Source organism: Perca fluviatilis, chromosome 3 (assembly GCF_010015445.1).
Source record: "Perca fluviatilis chromosome 3, GENO_Pfluv_1.0, whole genome shotgun sequence".
NCBI classification, from domain to species: domain Eukaryota; kingdom Metazoa; phylum Chordata; class Actinopteri; order Perciformes; family Percidae; genus Perca; species Perca fluviatilis.
In genome coordinates, this window is record NC_053114.1 from 26,591,052 (window position 1) to 26,611,410 (window position 20,359).

Sequence of the window (20,359 nt, forward strand, 5' to 3'; positions counted from 1 at the left end):
AGTCACCTCAAATATCACAAAGCTCTTCTCCAAAGCACAGCCCGTCAGTCAGATTTGTATCTATGCACCATTGTACAAACCATTCTCAAGATAAGTGCTCAGTTTCAATCAACCAACAACTGAGATGAACTTAATTTTTTAATTCAGGACAGTTCTGAAAAGTTAGTTTCATGGCCAACCTCTCCTCTCAAACCACAAGCCTGACTTGTGTATGTACTGAGTAATGGATTTATTCAACCAAGTCGCATAAAGTCCAGCACCGCAGCCAACAGACAGGCCTTTGCACTGCCACTCAGAAGTCAGCAAAACGGACAGTAGCACCAGGGAACGGATGCATCCCATGTCTGTTCAGATTAAATGAGAGGCTGACGATGTTAATTAGGCAGAGTAAATTTACATCAGCAAATTATGTAAGCAGCTAGGAAGAGTAACAAAGCGTGATACCAGTTCAAGTCACAGCTTGGCAAACGCTGCCCTGCCACTTCATGCTGATGTGGCCATGGTCGATCAAGCAGAGAAGCCTCAAATGCCAATTAGACATGAGTGGGTAATTGTGTCGGGGGGGCTGGTGGCACAAGGGACTTTGTTACAATGTCCCGAGGCATTCTGTGTTTCCACCCTTCTCCGACATAGCAAGTGACACATCTGAGTTCACAGACAGGGAAGAGCCTCTCTCTCTCACTCTCACACTCACGCTAAAGGATGGACTGTTTGGAGAAATGAGCATCTAAAGGAGGTCATTCAGCCAACAGGCAGGAAATAAGTGTTTTTGCAAAAGGATTTTGGATATCTATTTATGAAAATGAAGACACTGCACTAAATATATCACTAAATAAATAAGACAATGCACTACATACAGTACATACCAATTACATCTACATGAAAAGTGTCCTGAGATAACTTCGGTTATGATTTGACACATTGACACTGAATACATTGCTTTATCAGCTGATTAATTACGCACTGATAATAAGAAACACTTAACTTAAAGTGGTACTCCAACCAAAAACTATCTTTTAAGCATCAAACTCTCAACCCTTCCAGGCCTGAAAAGCAGCTGTAAAAAGGTTTTCATCCCTTACAGAACAGATTTGCGTACAATACACCTGCTAACTGATGTTTCAGGGGGTCTCTACATCCATATACTGTAAGGTGAGTTGTGGGAGTTGAAATGAGGCATGTGCACATGTGCTCAGTTCAATGATTAATATTTATAAAACAGAACGAGGCCCACATGGGGCTTTATAAATCTGATGAAAAGAATGCAAATGCATTTATTTGTGTCTTTGCGCGTGGCCCCCTCTAATCATAGGGTTGGTCGTTTGATCCCTAGCTCCTCCTGTCCACATGTAAAGTGACCTAGAACAAGACACTGAACCCCAAATTTGTCTCAATGTGTGTGTATGCGGCAAGCAAAAAATAAATAAAAAAGTCAAATTAATGTAATGTAGTGTGTATTGAGCCATTACGGAAGGATAGCAGAGCGGTGGCTTAGGCTGAAGAAGTGCTTTCAGAAATCTTTATGGACTGTTTAGCTGGGCGTGTTATCCGAATTGGAGTTCAGTACAGACGCGCTCTCTCTCTCTCTCTCTCTCTCTCTCTCTCTCTCTCTCTCCCTCTCTCTCTCAGCAGGACTAGGTAGCCCAAGACGACCACCCACATCCCCGCTCTTAGGCTGCTCTTGATTCTAATTGGCTCGGACCAGTCATACCTCTGTAATCCCTGCATCTTAATACTCCCATGGTAACATTCTCTCACCTAATGGCCGCACAGTGAGAGGCTTTTTCAACCACATTACCTCTTATTGAGTTACGGAGCCCCATTGTTCCAAATAAGACAAATTTAATTGATCCAGTCTATAAAAATTTCCGTACCGCTGTGAAAGACCTGTTTCTTAAGGTTTATTTTATTTATTTATTCACTCAGTTTTCCCACCGTGCTGAGCGAAGCCCTGCATGAGGCACATAGGAATTAGGTTTACTCCACGCCATACAAGAAAAGGAAGGATGCAGAGGAGAAATTCAAAGGTTTCAAAATTAGATCAATGGCCTCAACAATCAATCAAAGGCAGGGTTCCACAGGTGTCAGCCTTGGTTGTAAGTTCAAAATGAACCTTTAAAACAGCAGGTACAGAGTCCACTCTTTAGTGAACTATGCAGGGGGGACCCAAGCTGTGGAAAAAAAAAAAAGAGAGACTAAAAAATACACGCACAGAAAAACAGTCACAGCAAAGATGTTATATTAATCTTTGTCTATTTTTTGACACACTCTATTCATATTCAGTGAACTATTTGTAATGCTTTAAAAGGGAAAAAAGGCAAGCATATTTCCATTTAATTTATGGGTACAAGTGCAAAAGATGTATTCAAAATGTACAGTACAGGCCAAAAGTTTGGACACACTTTCTCATTCAATGAGTTTCCTTTTTATTTTCATGACTATTTACATTGTAGATTCTCACTTAAGGCATCAACACTATGAATGAACACATATGCAATTATGTACTTAACAGAAAAGTGTGAAATAACTGAAAACATGTCTTATATTTTAGATTCTTCAAAGTACCCCCCCTTTGCTTTTTTATTAATAAGGGAAAAACTTCCACTAACTAACCCTGACAAAGCACACCTGTGAAGTGAAAACCTTTTCAGGTGACTACCTCATGAAGCTCATTGAGAGAACACCAAGGGTTTGCAGAGTTATCAAAAAAAGCAAAGGGTGGCTAATTTGAGGAATCTAAAATATAAGACATGTTTTCAGTTATTTCACACTTTTTTGTTAAGTACATAATTCCATATGTGTTCATTCATAGTTTTGATGCCTTCAGTGAGAATCTACAATGTAAATAGTCATGAAAATAAAGGAACACATTGAATGAGAAGGTGTGTCCAAACTTTTGGCCTGTACTGTATGTCAGACAGAGCTGGTGAAATGGAAAGACTGCAACTGTCAGGCGAGATTGATTTAAAGTAAACTTTGATTTAAAGTAACTTTTTAATAGTTTATATAAAATGTATGTTTGTGCCCTGACTTTCACCCATAATACACATAATCCTGTTACCAACTACTGAAGATATTGAGCGCAGCGTGATACTTAAGTGATTAACTAAAATAAATATTTTATCCAGTGTAAAAGCTAGGGATTGAATAGAGCTGAACATTAAAAACACTGGCCTTAAACTCTCTTGTTGAGAAAGAAATGTGATAATAAGGAGAGAAATGGCAGGCGTATACTACGGTAATCCGACCAACAGAGTGCTTCCCCCGTGAAGGATTTAACTATTCCCAGCGACTAGATAAACCCAATATTTTATTGCAGAGCAGAATATGTCTTGTGTGTATGCAGTTTGCAGTACAGTTAAGGTGTGTATGTGTGCTAGAGGGGGCATAACCTCTGTCTCCCACTAGAAATGCAGTAATGATGGTGGAGCGGTCTATAATTTGCCCAGGAGGATTTTTGTGCTTTACCATATTTTGAAAGCAGCTGAATTAACTTTCTCTCTATCAAATCCTGTATCAGGATATAATTCCTTTTCTATTCCCTTTTCAACCTTTCAGAAACATTTCTATCAATCTCATTTTACGCATGATTACAGTTTTAATGAATGATGGTCAATGTTATTGCTGGGGTTAATCTCAGCTTTCTCTTCTTAAATACTGGTAACTGGGCTAAACACTGCTGATATAGCCCAAGGCTGGCGGCTGAGAAAAGACCTCAAAAAAAGCAATTTGCTTTCTTTTAAAAGTATTCTTACATTATTAACATATTTGGCAATACCATCATGTGAATCCTGAAAATATCAAAGGGGATCCCTAAAAAGATTCCATAGTGTGCACAACCTTATCATCATGTTTTATCAGGTCTAGATCTCTCTTGTCTCCTGAGTCCCTATTAATCCTTTAACTCCCCATATCTTAATACGTCTTGTTAATTTCTCAAATATCAGCTGGGAGATTTTTAATAGCTAGTAAGTTATTCAGTACAGTCAATTACTGATCTCATCAGGTACGCTAAAGTGGCTTCAAATGCAACATTTGAAATGGGAGTACACATTTTGCAAGGGAGCTTTTAGCAATGTATCCGGTGTGCATTTAGCAGTTACAAGATTTAGCTAAGAGTTAAGAAAAGAGTTTGAGGTAAAGTAAAATATCCTTGAAATCAACATTCAAATGCTTGTGCAAGATGAATACTAATGAACTTTAGAGAAGGGACTGCTGGAAGACATTGGGAATGGGGCAATTAAAGAATGCCTGAAGCAACTTTACAGAGGACAAAGCATCCAGTCTTTCTAATTAAATTCTGTGGCAGACACCTGGCCTTTCACCTCCTCCTCCATTTCTCTCTGCTCCCAAGTGACAGTCACAGAGAGGGGTGTCTCACAAGCTTCATACTCCTCTTCTTCAACTCAGGCTGCAAGAAAAGCCCATCTGATTCATGATCAAATGCTCCCAACAGATCTAATCAGCGTTGGTACACTGGGGTCGTGGCGCAGATAGAAATAACAGTTACTATTTACCGCACATCCGTGGCTCCCACAGGATTATCCCAACACAATAGGTCTGACTCCAAAGTCAGCAGCTAGTGACAATTTAAACTAGGCTGAGACCTGTTTAAACTTTTAAAAACAGACCTTACTCATGAATTTCCCTGTACAGCTGATCTGAGATCCACAGGGAGTAAACTATAGTTTTGGATTGATACTTGTGTCAGCTCATATAGCTCGAGTGTGGATGTCACAGAGGTTCATGCAAGGGCCTTCACATCTGAAATCTAAGACTGATGCACAGTGCACACTTTTGGCACAAGGCACAGTGCTCGGCGATTAAAGGGAACACAGGATAAGTGAGGTTTCACAACTTTGCTCCCACAGGGATCTCTTAGAAGTACAAGACAGTGAGGAGGAACAACTGTCAAAGGGAAGCTCCCTGGTAATGGTACGGAAGTTAATAAAATGAAGGCAGGTAATGGAAATTGGTTTTAAACCACTAGCCACATTCCTCCTGAGATAGAGATGGCTTGGGCTAATGAACCCTGACAGCCTATTCCACAGCAGTTCCACACTTACAGCACATTCACCTCCACACAGTCTCCTCCCACCGCCAGGACAAGCCAAGGTAGAGAGGATAAAGTTACAACTTCACACCGATTAACTACCCCCTGTTATCTAGTTATTTAACACTCAATCGAACTTGAAAGTGTGCTGTGGCAGCATGGTCTCTCACACATCAAACACACCCTCATTCTGCACAATTGCATAAGGTTCAGCTCGACCCAAATGACAACCTTTACTCAACATTAAATACAATATTACAATATAAAAAAGGATCAACTTTAACCAAATAGCATCAGTATATAAGGAGTGATACACAAATTAAATAGGTATCAGCCAGACTTGACTGATTCACATTAAAAGAAGTCCGTGTATCTCAGTCATGTTATAAAATTGTAACAAAACAATTTTAAAAACGTCTACCTCTGTCAGCTTTACATACATGTAGTGAAGTCTACAGATTGAAAAAGAACAAACAGCACGAGTACCAGATCTGTACTCTGTATCAGACAACAATACCCTGAGTTTAGGTTTCAAAATCAGTAACAGGACAGTGAAACTGAAAAAAGAAAATGAATCTTGCACAATGTACATATCACAATCATTTTGGTACTAGATTAGAATTTCAACAGATTTTATTTTTTTAAATTTTGAAAATTTAAAAAAAACAAAGGAGGAGGAAAAAGACTCACAAATCCTAAAGTGAATCAGAAATTGTACAATGCTTTTGTAGGTTGTGGTAGTGGAATGCGATTATGGATTACCCAATAAATCACAGCGACAAAACACGCCATTTGTTCATGGCCTTTACAACGTCATATACAAGTGATCTGACGTCCCTAGTGGCAGGATGACATCAATTTACAAATCACTGTTGAAAAAAGAAATCTTTATGATGTCAAAAGAAATTCTGATGCAAAAAAAAAATTTTCTTCTCCAAGTTACATAATTTTATCAACTTCATCGTAATGCTATAAGTTTAGGTCGAAGTAGGGCCCTAACTACTACAGCATATCCAATTTTAGGAAACTGGATGGATTATATTGATAGTCTAAGGCCTAAGGCGGAGGAGGTCATGTTGACTTGTTTATTTTTATAGAAAATGATCACAAGAGCTGAAAGGCTTGTCTCACATTAAAACATATAAGTCAGACTTTGTAGTTTGTAACAATAACCATAGAGCTTCAATGAATATGAACTGGTAAAGACAAGACAGAAGGGAGGGACAGATGAGGTGCGGCTAATCAACATCACATGGCAAAACAGTGCAAAAAAACGTTGGAGGACAGAAAAAGAGAGAAAGAGAGCGAGCGATGCTTGAGCGACTCTGAAATGTCCCTGCCAACTAATACTCCCCAGCTCTCCTCCTGCTGTGGACTAACCTCTCCTCTTCCTTCTTCTGTTTCTGTTCAAAGTCAATGTGGAACTAATGCGTTGTTTATTTCCCCACAAAGCTAGTGTCTGAGGTGTTCTGCTCACGCATTCCATCTTTATCTGTAGACATCCTGGCCCAAGAGTGATGGGAGATGCGGTATGTAGACCAGAGGCTATAAAATAATGTTTCACACACATTGTCCCAAAACAAAAATGAATTAAGATTAATAAATAATCTTAAATTGTTCTGTATCATAATGTATCCTTCTACAGTACAGAGTGTGTGTCTTTGTTTTAGTTGATGGAGAAGAAAAGTTTAACATTTTTGAGACAGGGCCCAGTCGGTTGCTTGAGGCACAGACAGTTTTCATGATTCTCTTGGTGATAAGACGTAATCTAAGATTGCATACGCTGATAAAGGTCCTCCTGCACACCCTAGTGGAAACAGAAGGGTATTATTGAAGTAAGGACATTGGGGATACAGCAGTCCCCTTGTTACTCAGAGCATCAGAGACAGAGAGAAATCTAATCTAGTCCCACCTCCCCTGAACATTCATAAATAAAATATCAAGTAACTGAGACCCTAAGACAATCCCCGCCATGTCACAGTGGCAGAGAAGCAAGCATGGCTGGCCATGAGGCGGGCAGCCAGGGGAGAGTTTGAATCCCAGCCGTGTTAGATAGTTATAGTTAATGAATTGAAAGCAGGAGCAGTTTTGCTGGGTCCCTGTGCCCCAGGTTGGCCCCGACTCGACCAGATCCAGCCTTCAGAAAAAGGTGCTCTGTCTAATCTGGCCTCATTTTATGCCTCTTTAACTATGACCAATGTATTTAAATGGCTGTTTCTTTGACATATGCTCAGTTCAAATTATTCCTAACTGGAAACTTGTAGGGGTGATATTAAATATCCTTCAGGCCAGGCTGCCTAAAGAGAACATAGGAACATCAAAAGGCCGAACACTTCAAAAACTAAAACTAATGATCCTAGCCCACCTCCAGGGAGAAGGAGGGCTTCAACTTTGTCCGACAACCCCCCTGGCCACAAAAAAATATCCTTTTAAATCTCCTTTAAATGGAGATTTGACCATTCCCCCAACCCTACTGCATTTAAAGTGATTTAACATGAGATACATAATGTATATCTCCCTATCACTAAATCCACATGTGGGCAGTTGGGGTGAATGTGCACCATTGTATCGGACACATCTAGCCCTATCTTTGCTAAATAAAATCTACAATATTCTACAAAATGAGACACTACACTGTTTCTACCCTTTCATCTGTACTGACTGGACTTTTTGACCATATCTTTAGAGAATTTTAAGACCTTGTTTGCTGAGTCTACAGTAAAGTACTCACCACTGAAGGAGCTTGACCACCACCATCAGGCCACTGCATGTGGAAATCAAGAAAAGAGAGAAAAAGCCACAGTCAGAAAAGAGAGAAATAATTAGAGAAGGGAAACAGCTGGCAACATTTATCTTAAACCCTGATGGGAGCTGACGGCAGCGATTAGGTAATAATAAACTACCCAACCTGCAGTCGTGAGTGGGGTGACTGAACAGACACACCTGGTCAATCGGGGCAGAGGTGTGAAAGAAGTGAAAAGGGTTGGAAGCAGCAGGGAGGCTAAAGTTGACACGATGCATGAGTCCTACATGCACGGGTAGATGTTTAAGCACAATAATGGATTGATTCTGACAAATCAGTTGTGATGGTTACCCCTGTTGTGCTGCGTGTAGTCAAGTATCCAATTTAAACATTAAAAAGTTTGTGCCCTGAATTACAGTGCAGAAAAAAATAATACTATGTTTGATTTGAGACTGTAAAAGCATTAACATTAAACATGGCACTGCTAAAAGGTAAGTCATCAGGGTTTTCCTAGTCTATATCCACGACGTTCCACTTCTGGGATTACTCTCGTTTTGTCGAAAATTTCGTTGGATTTCACTCTTTTCCTCCGCATCACTGTGGAGGAAGGTCTGGCAAAGCGAGACTAGTGTTTTACTAACATGCAACTATAACATTTGAAACAACAAATGCAACTTAATTTAAAAAATCTACTGAAATAGTGCAAATAAAACATCTTGCACATCAGTAAATGGTTTCAGGTTTCCCACATTTCACATGTTTCTACCCTTAAAATATAAAACACCAGACTCTGCTAACATGTTAAGACTATTTTCTTTGACGGATTCCAAGAACATGTCATACAGTACTTAGACAGAAAAACTGAAGCATTGCCGTAAAGAATAACCTATGCACATTAGTGACATTTTGAAATATTAACAGTGAAATGACTGGGCACCGTATGTTTTGAAGAGTGTTTTTTGTTCTAACAAAGTGCTTTCTTTTCCAGAATAAAGCCATATTTTCTTTCTATAAGCAGTGGGGCTAAACAAAAGCAAATGTTAAACTTCATTTCTGTGAAGTTGTGCCTGGCTTTGAAAAACAAAACTTACACTCTCCAGCCTAGAATCACCCACTGCTTCGTGAGTCGGAACAAGTATCTACATGGATTAGTGCAAATAATTTATGACACCACGGTTTTAAACACTACTGACATGTTTTTATTGCAACAGCCAAAAAGCCAAGAGAGGCAGAGTGCCTGACTGTAAAATTTCAGGCAGCTATTTCGAATAAACAGAGTGTGGTTGTTTGAAAAGAAGCTAGTGAAGCAAGAACCACACTTGGGCTGCCTAGCCAGTGTGCTAATATTGAGTTAAGGGATGCCACACAGAGACAGACTTAACACAATGCATTTCATTTGATAACTCCCAGCCTTCTCATTTCTTACCAATGTCATCGCTGTACTTCAATAAATTGCCCAGAAAAATAAATACATGAGAATATGTATAATTTTAAGACAATTGAGGCGGTAATTCAAAAAAGGAAAAGTATATTGAATGCATTGTACTATGGCAAATGAAAGCTAGGAATCTACTGTCAGATTTCACCAAAAACAAAAAGGTCTACCAAAGAACAAATTCTTCTATTTCAAGTTCTAAATGCACCAAGTGTCTGCAGGCCATAAAAAGGACCAGGTTGCATTGTGAAATATAACAACGTTACTTATTATGGAGCAACGCTTTTCTCAATGCCGACCACAAAAGTTGTTTGTTTATTTCACACAACAGAAAGAAATCGCCATAGTTATGCCACTGTGTATCAAGGACAACTTCACAAGCACCAGCTGAGGGCACACACAAAGCATCAAGCTACTTCTGCCAATCAACTTCAAGCCTAAAATGTTTCAGGGCTTTGCCTGAAACATTCTGAGCTCTCTGGGGCCATGAGTCTTTAAGAGTTTGGTTTCATCCAACCATTTAAAGTCTATCAATTCCCACAACCAGTTGTACTCAGTTGCAAACTCCTAGACAATTTTATTTAGGACTCAGACTTGATATGTGTACTGTTGCAAACAACAGTAGCAGACCATAGATATGCAACAAAACTGAAGTCAGTTTCCCCTGAAGGAAATACATTTTAAAAAGAAATCTTAGCTGGCTGGATGTAAACCTGTAAGTATTAACCCGGAACAGCTGTCCTCTAGTCCGCGAAAACTCCAGGGTCCACCATCAGAAGAATAAGCCCCACAGTCCTGTTAGCCACATGCCACATGTATTTAATTTTCAACATCTGCTGGCGTCATGCTTCTATGCTTTCCATTCCCACTGCACATTCTTCACAAATTCAGTAGCTTCCTTCTTCAGCATTTGTAAATGTTGTTGATTGTGGAAACCATCCATGTTTACTTTGACTCCCTGGCCATTCCTGGGCAAGCTCTAATTACCTGCAGCTGTTCACTTTGCTGCTTTCATTGGCTATATTCTTTAAACACAGAGTTAGGGGGTTTCAATATAAATTATACATTTCAAACACACTGAATAAAAAAAGTCTTGTTACAAGCATAATCATAGTACTTTTCTATTATGCTTTGACAATTATCACAATTGGCACACATCCACAAAAGGGCAAAATATTGGGTGAATTAAATGTTCCTATCATTTGGTTTTGCACCCAGCTGTAGACACTTGGTTGACCTCTTGCTCAGCCATAAATCAGTATAATGACTAAGTGAACTAACACTGTCAGTTTCAATATACAGCACGTACATTACACATGCTTTCATTGCTTGCCAACATCACTGTTCTCTACAGTATAGAAAGTCCCACCCTGGAGACAGTACACTTTGGTATTTTTCTTTCATTATCAGACTCTTGAATAACATGTTTATTCATCCTCTCAAGCCTCTAATGTCTGACTGCAAAGAGGGAAGAGAAAGGTAAAAGAGAGGGAGAGAGAGAGAGAGGAGCAGTCAGCTGCTATTTGCCTGAGGACCTTGTCTGCTCTCACCTGCTCTGTTTGGCAGCAGTGTAACAGCAAATTTTACACCGTCTAGGACACAAATTGGCATTCTGAACTCTGGTTATTCCTCCAGTATAATCTAATTAAAAGACACTGCCAGTGGGGTAGAAATCAGAGCATTATAAAGTTTGATCGACAGACCGACATAAAAGTGTTTGCAATTTCAAAACATACTGGGCACGAGTGTAAAACTTCAGAGCTTGGCTGGAAGAGGTTTGGGATAACCGAATTAGCCCAACTACACGCTCTGTGGTGAGTATAAGCACAATATTAGGCGCTGAAATAAGATTTTACCGTATTTTCACCTTTGAAGTCCACCCGAAAACTTTGTGACTCACATCAGATATCAAGTTATGAAAGGACGAGTGAACTGGGTGTACCGTGTGCAACAAATGTGTTTTTATTTTCTTTAAAAGCATGGCTAAGTATGGAGTTTCCTGGCCACATTCCAGTTTTGATATTGTGAAGTAAAAACACAGCTGAAAACAAATAGGGAAATGCACATCATGACAACTTTATATGAAGGAAAAAGCTATAAAAAACGTACAGGTTCAAGTTGAGAGAGTGGCTTTTGGAAATCTGCTGCGAATACTACAATCTATTTTTCAAACAATTTACATCCACTTGAGATGCATTCTTGTCTAAAAACATTCTAGTGTTTTTACCCCCGTATTTCTATTCACAAGGTCGCAAAGGCTGGAGCTCATGTGTTAGAGTTAGGGTATGAGCCACAACGTGACATTTTACAGTCAGTTCTGATTGGGACAATCTATAAATAGTCCTAGTAAAACATTGGGACAGCCAACCCAGCCTTTGTCTTGATTCATTGTCTTGTTCTAGTGTCCAATGTTACAATGAGGAACAAAAATGTGTCCAACCTAGCTAGAAAGCTAAATCCTAATCATAGAAAGTTTTGAGGAAAAGCTATTAAGCACTGACTAATAATGAAAAGGCAGGTATTGGCCATGATGATCCAGAATGGTTTTTAAAAATGTATCAACCCAAATTTTTTTTCATCTGTGAAAATAGTGGTTGCAATCAAAATTGTCTCATGTGCTGGCAAAGAGTGTGTGGAGATAATTTGACAGTAGGGTCAGTCTCATAGTTTTTAGCTCTCATGTCTCTGGCCACGGAAGATATCAATGCTATATCGAATGATGTCCTACAACAACCATACGCCAATACAGAAGTTGTCTCAAATGTCTAATAGGGCAGGTTTATAGTTCCTTTTCACAACTACTCTGCAGGAAAAAAAATGTGGCATTCAATGACCATAATCAAAATTTGTCTCAGCACAACCCGAAAGAAATGTTTAACCATTTGACATAATAGTCATAGTCACGCAAGAGATTGATCTTGGGTGTTACATATGGGGAAGGCTAATCTTAAGTAACAAAGCTACCAAACATTCCATCTAATCATGCAGTTACATTACCAAAACTCGTTACACAAAGTTGCCCAGAGGCATATGCAGCTCAAAAAGTAGCATTCAAAAGAATAGTTATGAGTACTTTATCACACCATTAACCACTTTAAGGAAAGTTGTAAGGTATATCTGCATCTAAAAAAAAAAAAAAAGAGACTAAATGTATTTTCCCCCTCAAACTCAACATAGACAACATATTATAGTCAAAGCCCACAGCACAATGTGGGACTTCTTAACAGACATATAAATAATAAGGCTCTCCAAAATGTCAAGGACAGCTGTGTGAAATGTTAAAGGCAATAGTAAAACAAGGCAAGTAGGCCAAAGACATTTTCTATCGTGGATAAAACACAAAACAGTGTTGTAAGGGAGATGCTTCACAAGAGCAGGATATAGTAAATCCTACTTGTCAGGAAGCATGAGACAAAGGCTGTCAACATAAAGAGGAAAAACCCATCTAATATTTTGCCGTACAAGACAAATGTGACCCCTGAGAATGTCCAAACAATGCCAATACATCACTGCTCCCATTAGCTGCATACAGGCTGAAGGAGGAGCTGTTTAATTCCAATGCTAGCCTTGCAGGCCAACCACATTTGACCTACATATTTAGTGATCTGCACACTATTCCCTTAACCCTGAGGCTTGTGATAGTTATAGACTATAGTAAGAGTTCTGACCACATTGTTGAAGTGTAAGGCATGACCAAAAAGAGAAAGCATCAAAAATAGTCTTATAAAGTGAAGGATGGCTGCTACTAATTTAACAGTTCGGAAAGATATTATTATTAGATGATGTACTTCTATCTGAATACATCTCTCTCAATGCAACTTGTATAACACCATATATAGTCAATGTTTTGACACCATATTAATGAATTACATGTTCTCCACAGGCAACTTCTAGGAACTGTGGATTGGACACTTGGTAAACTAGGATTTCTGGTGGACTGAACACTTTCTCAGTCTGGAGTAGTCAGGCTGAGGCCAAAACAACCCACTGGCATCTCTTCCAAAGAAATTCCTTGTGAAACCAGCAAGATATTTATTTTCAGAGAAACCTCCTTCAAGGCCAGTACCAGTTCACCAGTCTGATTTGACGGTACAATAACTCCTTGAGCCAATGCAGAGCACACCACTCAAGTGGGGGACAAAGTGAATGTAAAACTGATTAGTTTGTGGCACATGGCCAATGCAATACTGGTAGATATGCAGGTTGAAAAAGAATATCTGATGAGGTTGGGTTTCTTAAGTTTTAATCTCTATCTGTAATGTGCTATATGAATAAAGATGCCTTGCCTTCTACCATACAAGTAAGTAGTCTACATAGTTAAATGGTTTCTTCCATTTAGACCAGTTACAAGCGACATGAATCAAAGATTTGTGGCTGTGTTTTAGTTGTTCAATTATTGTAGTGATGTGGGTGTTTATTTTGACAATTGACCGGATGCTCCAGCAATTCCACTTCCTGCCCGGCCAGTGCAACGTCTCGCGGCTCCAGCAAAAATAGACCTAGCGTGTATTTTTAACAGAGCAGAGCAGAGCTGCTTTTGGGATGCGCCGTGGAATCACAAGCATCGGTTGAGTGGCTGCGATTGCTCCGTCGGCCGCAGCGCCTCCAGAAGGCAGCACAGACACACCTAGTGGAATTTAGGGGTAAGTGTACCTGTAGGAATTTCTCAGACAGGCTGTTCCAGAGCCTTGACAAAAAATGCACTCCCTTTAGTCTTTAAGAGTAGTTAAGAAGTTCCTGCATGAGGCTGCACACAAGCTCATAAAGACTTAAGTAGAAAAAGATAAAAGTAGCCTGTCCCTTGCTCTCAACTGTATAAACATACAATTATAAAATACCGTAAGTTAGACGAATAATTCTACTACATCTTTACTGATATAGATCAACTTTGTCAAACAAGTTAAGAAATTACAAAAATGTATTACTATACTGTTGGTTTGAGTAATGCCAAGGCTTAACCAAATGTCATTTTAAATAACAATAAGCACATTTAATTTCTGTGAATATGAGAAAAAAAAGAATGTAATTCTATCTCCATTTAATATCCATCAATATCTTGTAGACATTGTATCCCTTTCTTCTTTTCATAATTCCACATGGTAAATTTCCTGAGACACTAATGAGAAAAGCAGAGCATGACTATGGCTACCGGGTCCTCCTCGTCCTCCCATTCTTCTCGGTCTATGCTAGCGGATTTTTTTTTTTTTTTATTAATTTTATTTAATTATCCCACAAAGCTCTTTTTTCTACACTGGGCCATCTCTGTCTGTGTCCTACTCCCACTGTGTGAGCTTTGTAATTTAATAAAGCTTCATTTAAGAGAGAAGTTGATTAAAAAATTAAGCTCCAGTGATCACCACAGCCTCAGCCCTCCCCGTTTTATGAAAAGATCCAATATTTCATATTAAGAACATGTCAGCGAGAAATTATCACCGCAGGACAGGTTAATGCGTTCCATACAATCATATGACAATGACAGCAAACCCCACTACAGACAATGACCCACTAAAATGTGGAGAATTACAGGAGTTTAGACAATTTCACTCCTTTACTTTAGGTCAGGCATTTTTTTCCCCCTTTACCCCTCGTCCCTGCTGTCCAACACATTCTCACTCCCATCGCATCAAAAACTGACACTGGTCAGGTGCCTTTGGCGTTTGTTATTTATGCAAAAAGTCTCCTTTAGCGTCAAATTTAGACGCACTTGGTCGGGACTATTGGAGTCAGTTTTTGACGCTCTGGGTCGGGACATACGTTAAACTTACATGCGGCACAAGAACGGGACAGTTTGGTTTAGGAAAAGATCCCGGCCTCCTAGGTGAAAATCCTGTGTTGTTTGACCCATCCACCACCCCAACCAACCTCCTTACACAGCCTTTCGGTCTTTCATACTACTCGCTAATGTTGTCGCTCTTAATACTATGTCATCTTACAGCACTGCGGTCAAGCTGCTGCTCTGCCCGGTGCTTTCCATACAGATGCCAAAGGGCGATTTTTGCGTCGGTATCCGACGGCGAGAGCCACTGACCAAGCGTCAGTATTTTACGAGTTGGGAGCGACAATCCACGTGTTCATTTTTCCAGTCATAATTCAAATTTTTCTGCTTCACCTGACAGCAGGTGACTGCCAAAACTTCACACAGGTGTGAATGAGATTTCTTATATTTCTACCTCTTTAGAGCGAATGATGACACTGTGCTGCAATACTGGATTGAGGAGAAGAACAAATTCTACTGCCCTCTGCTTGTTTTCACTGTACAGCATAATTACTTGTACTCATACAAAGTCTTTGAAATACAATCTCCCTAAGTTATCCCATCTGTGCAGCAAAGTGTACACAGGCACACAAAGTCACTAATATAGAAAATGTGCAAGCTGTCAACTCCTATTATAAAAAAGAAAGAAAACTAAATGATAGATCCAATATCTGCACTGCAGCTTAAATGCCCTCTCACTGCTGGAGAAACATAATCCACACAATTAATGCTTGAAAATTATAGCCTGGATCTAGTGGCAGTTTTGAACCATAAGTTATTGATTTGGAAATGAAAACCTGTACTGTTCAAGGTTAAATCCAGTCCACCCTCATTACTGCTCTGTCCTTGAGAGGCCCGCACCAGGGCTGCTGCAAGGAGTAGAGAGGACAGCTTTAATGAAGGTGAATTTAATGGGATTTAATGTAGCTGGGGGCAATGGAGCAGCAGAGATATAGTTTTAACAAAGAGCAAGGGACCAAGGGTACAGCCAAGAGAGCAGCCATTTTCCTTTCTTTTTATTTATTTCACATTTGGCCGAGCAGAGTAAAAGCACACCACATTTTCGTCTGACTCAGCCCCAAGAGACAGTGGTTACACTTCTATAGTCAGGACAATACAGGCCTCTAGCTTTCCATATTGTATAACAGGCCATCATTTTGACAGATTGCAATACTCAGACATTGTGTTGGAATTAGGGATGGGCGATGTATTTAGTCAAAATTATATAAAAATGTCTCCCGTATATATTTTTCTATATCGTTTCTATAGCGATGTTGAAAAACCAGAAGCTGAACTGTGTTACAACAATATTTACATAATTTGTATGCTTTCATTATGATCCTTGCACGTTATGTTCATTTTGCAGTTCTTAATAAAATGACAAAACATTCAGTACTTCTAGTTTGCACAGGAATATACAAAAACAGGCTTTACCATGTGGTTATTTCATATATATTTATTTAGTTAATTAGCAGAAAACATATATCGTGATAATTATCGAGACATGAAATGATCTTTATCGGGATAGAAGATTGTGGCCATGTCGCCCAGCCCTAGTTGGAATTACAATGTTTAACGCTTATGATCTTTAAATGTTAATCCATTTTTTTTGGCGTTTGAGTTTTTTTTCTAAGATGGGACATCAAACATTTGATCCTCAGTATTAATGTGTTTTAATCCTGCAGAAAGAAAAACACTATTGACATAATACTGAATATAATGGGATTCAAAATAATGTGATGATGCAGGCAGTATTTCACATTCACATCATGTGTAAAACATCTTTTAGGAGCCCAGGAGGGATCAGTTACATTTTCTTTATCATTCCTACACACAACTTACTAAGGTCTATTCTCCCTCTCCTCTTACTGAGCAAGTGTTTTGATACACTAAGGCAATTGCATATTTGCATATCATGCTTCTCCAGTTCAGCATTGTGTGGGTGACTTAGGCTGCTTAACACAAAGCTTTAGGACAAGTAGTGTTCCTAAAAAAACATTTCCATAACCTGGTTCCATTATTAATTGTGTGGAGCTCTCACAAATACAGGATGCCATAGTTTGCCTCACGAAGCTTGGCCCCTCAGTTTGCGAGGTCATGATCACATGGCTATCCCCTTAGTCTTTGTGAGCTTGATGTGAACAACGTGTGGTTTCTGCAAATAACATTACATGGCCCGCTCCTAGAGTAATGCCACATAAATATGCCAAAATCTTGAAAAGCAAAAAAAAAAAAAAAATTTCATACCTGGATTTAAGACCCTTGCACAGTCATTTCTCTTATTTTTTCCTCTCCCTTCTCTTCCCTCTCTGAAGATCTGCAGGAGAGCTGAGAGGGTGCTAATTCACATACAGAAAGAGAGCAGGGAAAGAAAAGATGCGATTACAAATGCCAATGCTATAATTCATACAGTGTGTGTTGTTATCAGCAGCAATTCTTAATAATCATTCTGGGCCAACAGCCAAACTTATTACTGATCATTGCCATGCCTTCCTCTGGAGCTGGATGCAGTATAAAAATTAACTCCTCTTCTATCCTTCACTTCTTCCACAGTCTCTCATCAAAACAAGCAAGAAAAGGTTGTTTTTTTATCTTCTGCTTGAGTTGAATAATACTGTTTAATGCATGTTTAATGCTGAATCCCACTGTAGGTTTTTAAAAATAAAGCATCTCTGAAAGATCAAATAAGGAGCACATATTTAAAAGACATATACCTAAGGTACATGCACCAACTGATTAAGGCATGCTTTTCAAGAACACTAAGCCTGTGCCAGTGTGAATATATTATTCGAGCAGAGGGCACTAAGAAATGAGTAAGGGGCAGAGGCTACTCAGTCTGCCTTTTTTTCTATCCTGAAACGTTTGAGAACATTTGGGGAAGCTACGAGACTTGACTGATAGGGCTACTAAGCCTACATCAAGGGGGCACCAACAATTCACATGCATACAGACAAGATACAGCATAACCTGATAAAATGACCATTATTAGTGTGTTTCCATCCCATACGGAAGTTATTAACTGACCAGATGATATCAAGGTGCTGCTTATACACCTGTATGATCATGGTGACTCTTTGTCTAAGTGTCATTTTGTTTCAAGTTCAAATGTTCCAAAATAAATGGTCACAAAATAAAATCAGGCCATCTTCCATAAAAATAAAAAAACAATACAAAATCATATAAGAAATACATGGATTAGTAATGTTCAGGTTTTATTGGGCAGTGCTGATAATGTGATTGAAAAGTATCAAATGTTTTCTGAGAAATCTTTAAACTCCATTGAAGAGCTCCCCTGCTGACCCGCAACCAAGAAACCTCTTCCAGATTTTCCTTTTGCCAAAGAAGGTCATGTTTATTTTGAAGTGGACTTAAGAAACCACGTCAATGCTAGTTAATATTTCAAAAAAAGAAAAGAAAAAAAGCTGCGATAGCTATAAAAACAAGCCGCATTGTTCACACATCTGCATTTTCCATTTAATCTTTGACTTTCATTGGTGCCGTCTGTAATCCCTCAAACATGACTAATGGGAAACATCAAGTACAGGTTTGAGAACAACTGGTTTTAATTAAAATGCTGTTTTACAGATGAATATGGGAAAAGGATTTTTTTTTTTTTTTTTTTTTTTTTAAACCATTCCGCACAGTACTATTTATGTTTGTCTTTTATATGTTGTTGTTGTTGTGGACACACTCCGACCTCAAAAATAAAATACGAGCAGGAAGAAAATGATTCACATTCATCTACAGCTCAGCAAATCAAATCGCATTTTCTCCACTGACACTTTAGAAACAGCAAATATACCGCTTCAAACTAGTATTAACCCTGACACACAAAGCTCCAACGCATCTTAGGATTTTGGGTTTCCTGTTAACATAACCAAACAAAATGTCCTTAAAACAGATGAGTGGCATATGAAAGCATCTTGAGAAGGCCACGCAAGGATTTTCTTTATTAATTGTGACAAGGAAACAGGCAAAAGGGCTTCTCCACTTGAGCCATTCTTTAACATGGGTTTGTAGTGGTTTGTTCAACCCACACATCTCAACTTACCTCATCTACAGCACTCAAGGTCATACTGAGACTAAAGGATATAAGGGCATAATCACTAGAACAGCTCTGACTTTGGGAGTTACTACTAAAGTACTGGGCTTTGATGTCACCAACTTGTTTCATCACTATCAAAAAGTGTCAAAAAGTAACTTGAGTCATCAATATTGTTTGTGAGGTTTGTATCTATAACATAATCTGCACTTGTGATTTATATTGGCAAGAGTATACCCTAAGACTATAAATACACTTTCAGAGAATCAATGTCTGGTGAGTGCAGGGCCACACACAGCTATTCTATGAGCCCAGTTAAGGAATAGTTTTTGCCATTTTGTGAAATATGCTTATTTGCTTTCTTGCTGAGCATTAGATGAGATAGATACCACATATGCCACTCTCATATCTGTAAATATGAAGCAAACAGCCAGTTAGCCTAGCTAGCTAAGCATAAAAAACGGAAACAGGTTAAAACATCCTATCCTGACTTTGTAACATCTTATGTTGTTTTATGTTGTTTAATCTATACTGAAACTGAAGTGTAAAAGCGACAGTTGTGTCAGAACGTTTCTTGGCCGGACGCAGTGAGTTCCGAACTTCATCACTGTGAGTAGGTCACCATCAGTACATTTACATGCACACAAAATGTGCATTGTTGTCTTCCAAAGCTTTCTAAATCAATAGTCTATACTGAATAACAGAAAACATGGACCCTTTCCCCACAGCACTTTGACTGAAGAGAACGGATTAAAGATCTCACTTTCATTTCCCCTGTATACCTATTTGAGCAACTGCTATTCTATTAGTTTTGTTTTTTTCTGGTAAATTAACCAATTTTGACCACTAGAAGACAAAAACGTAAAATACATCAATACAGCCCCTGGTATAATACGAGTTTATCAAGACCGTATATATGGCCAACAAGTTAGCTAGAAATAAATTGCCTAATTATCCAACAGACACAAAACATTAACAGTAGCCTATCATCTAATTAATGTTGTGTTTGTGGCCACATGCTGAATGGAAGTCTGGTTAATTTCTTAGTTAGCTTTAGTCTGGTCTTCAACGTTAACTTAAATGTTAGCTTGCTAAATGTTCACCTGTAACATTAGCCTACCCGGTAACTTAGGCTACTTGGGTCAAGCATCTGTTTTCTGAAAGAAACGTTAACATTAAAAGCTAACTTTGAAAAACCCCGCGGGTCGTTTGACGACACTTACTGCTGTTTTGAAGACATTTTTCGGATTTGTTAAAGACTATTCCAGCTGAAACAAGCAGTGTTCCGTATGCTGCGGAATAAACAAGCTGTTTGCAAAGTTGCGGCTGTT

General features: G+C 38.9%; 1 long non-coding RNA gene across 1 annotated transcript; it reads right to left on the reverse strand.

The window, feature by feature from the left end:
* Positions 1–1,897: 1,897 nt before the first annotated feature.
* Positions 1,898–20,359, reverse strand: LOC120555572. Its single transcript, XR_005638736.1, has 4 exons — positions 20,252–20,359; positions 17,234–17,325; positions 7,785–7,817; positions 1,898–2,171 (listed from the first exon to the last, which is right to left on the reverse strand). It is a non-coding gene; the product is annotated as an uncharacterized LOC120555572 (long non-coding RNA).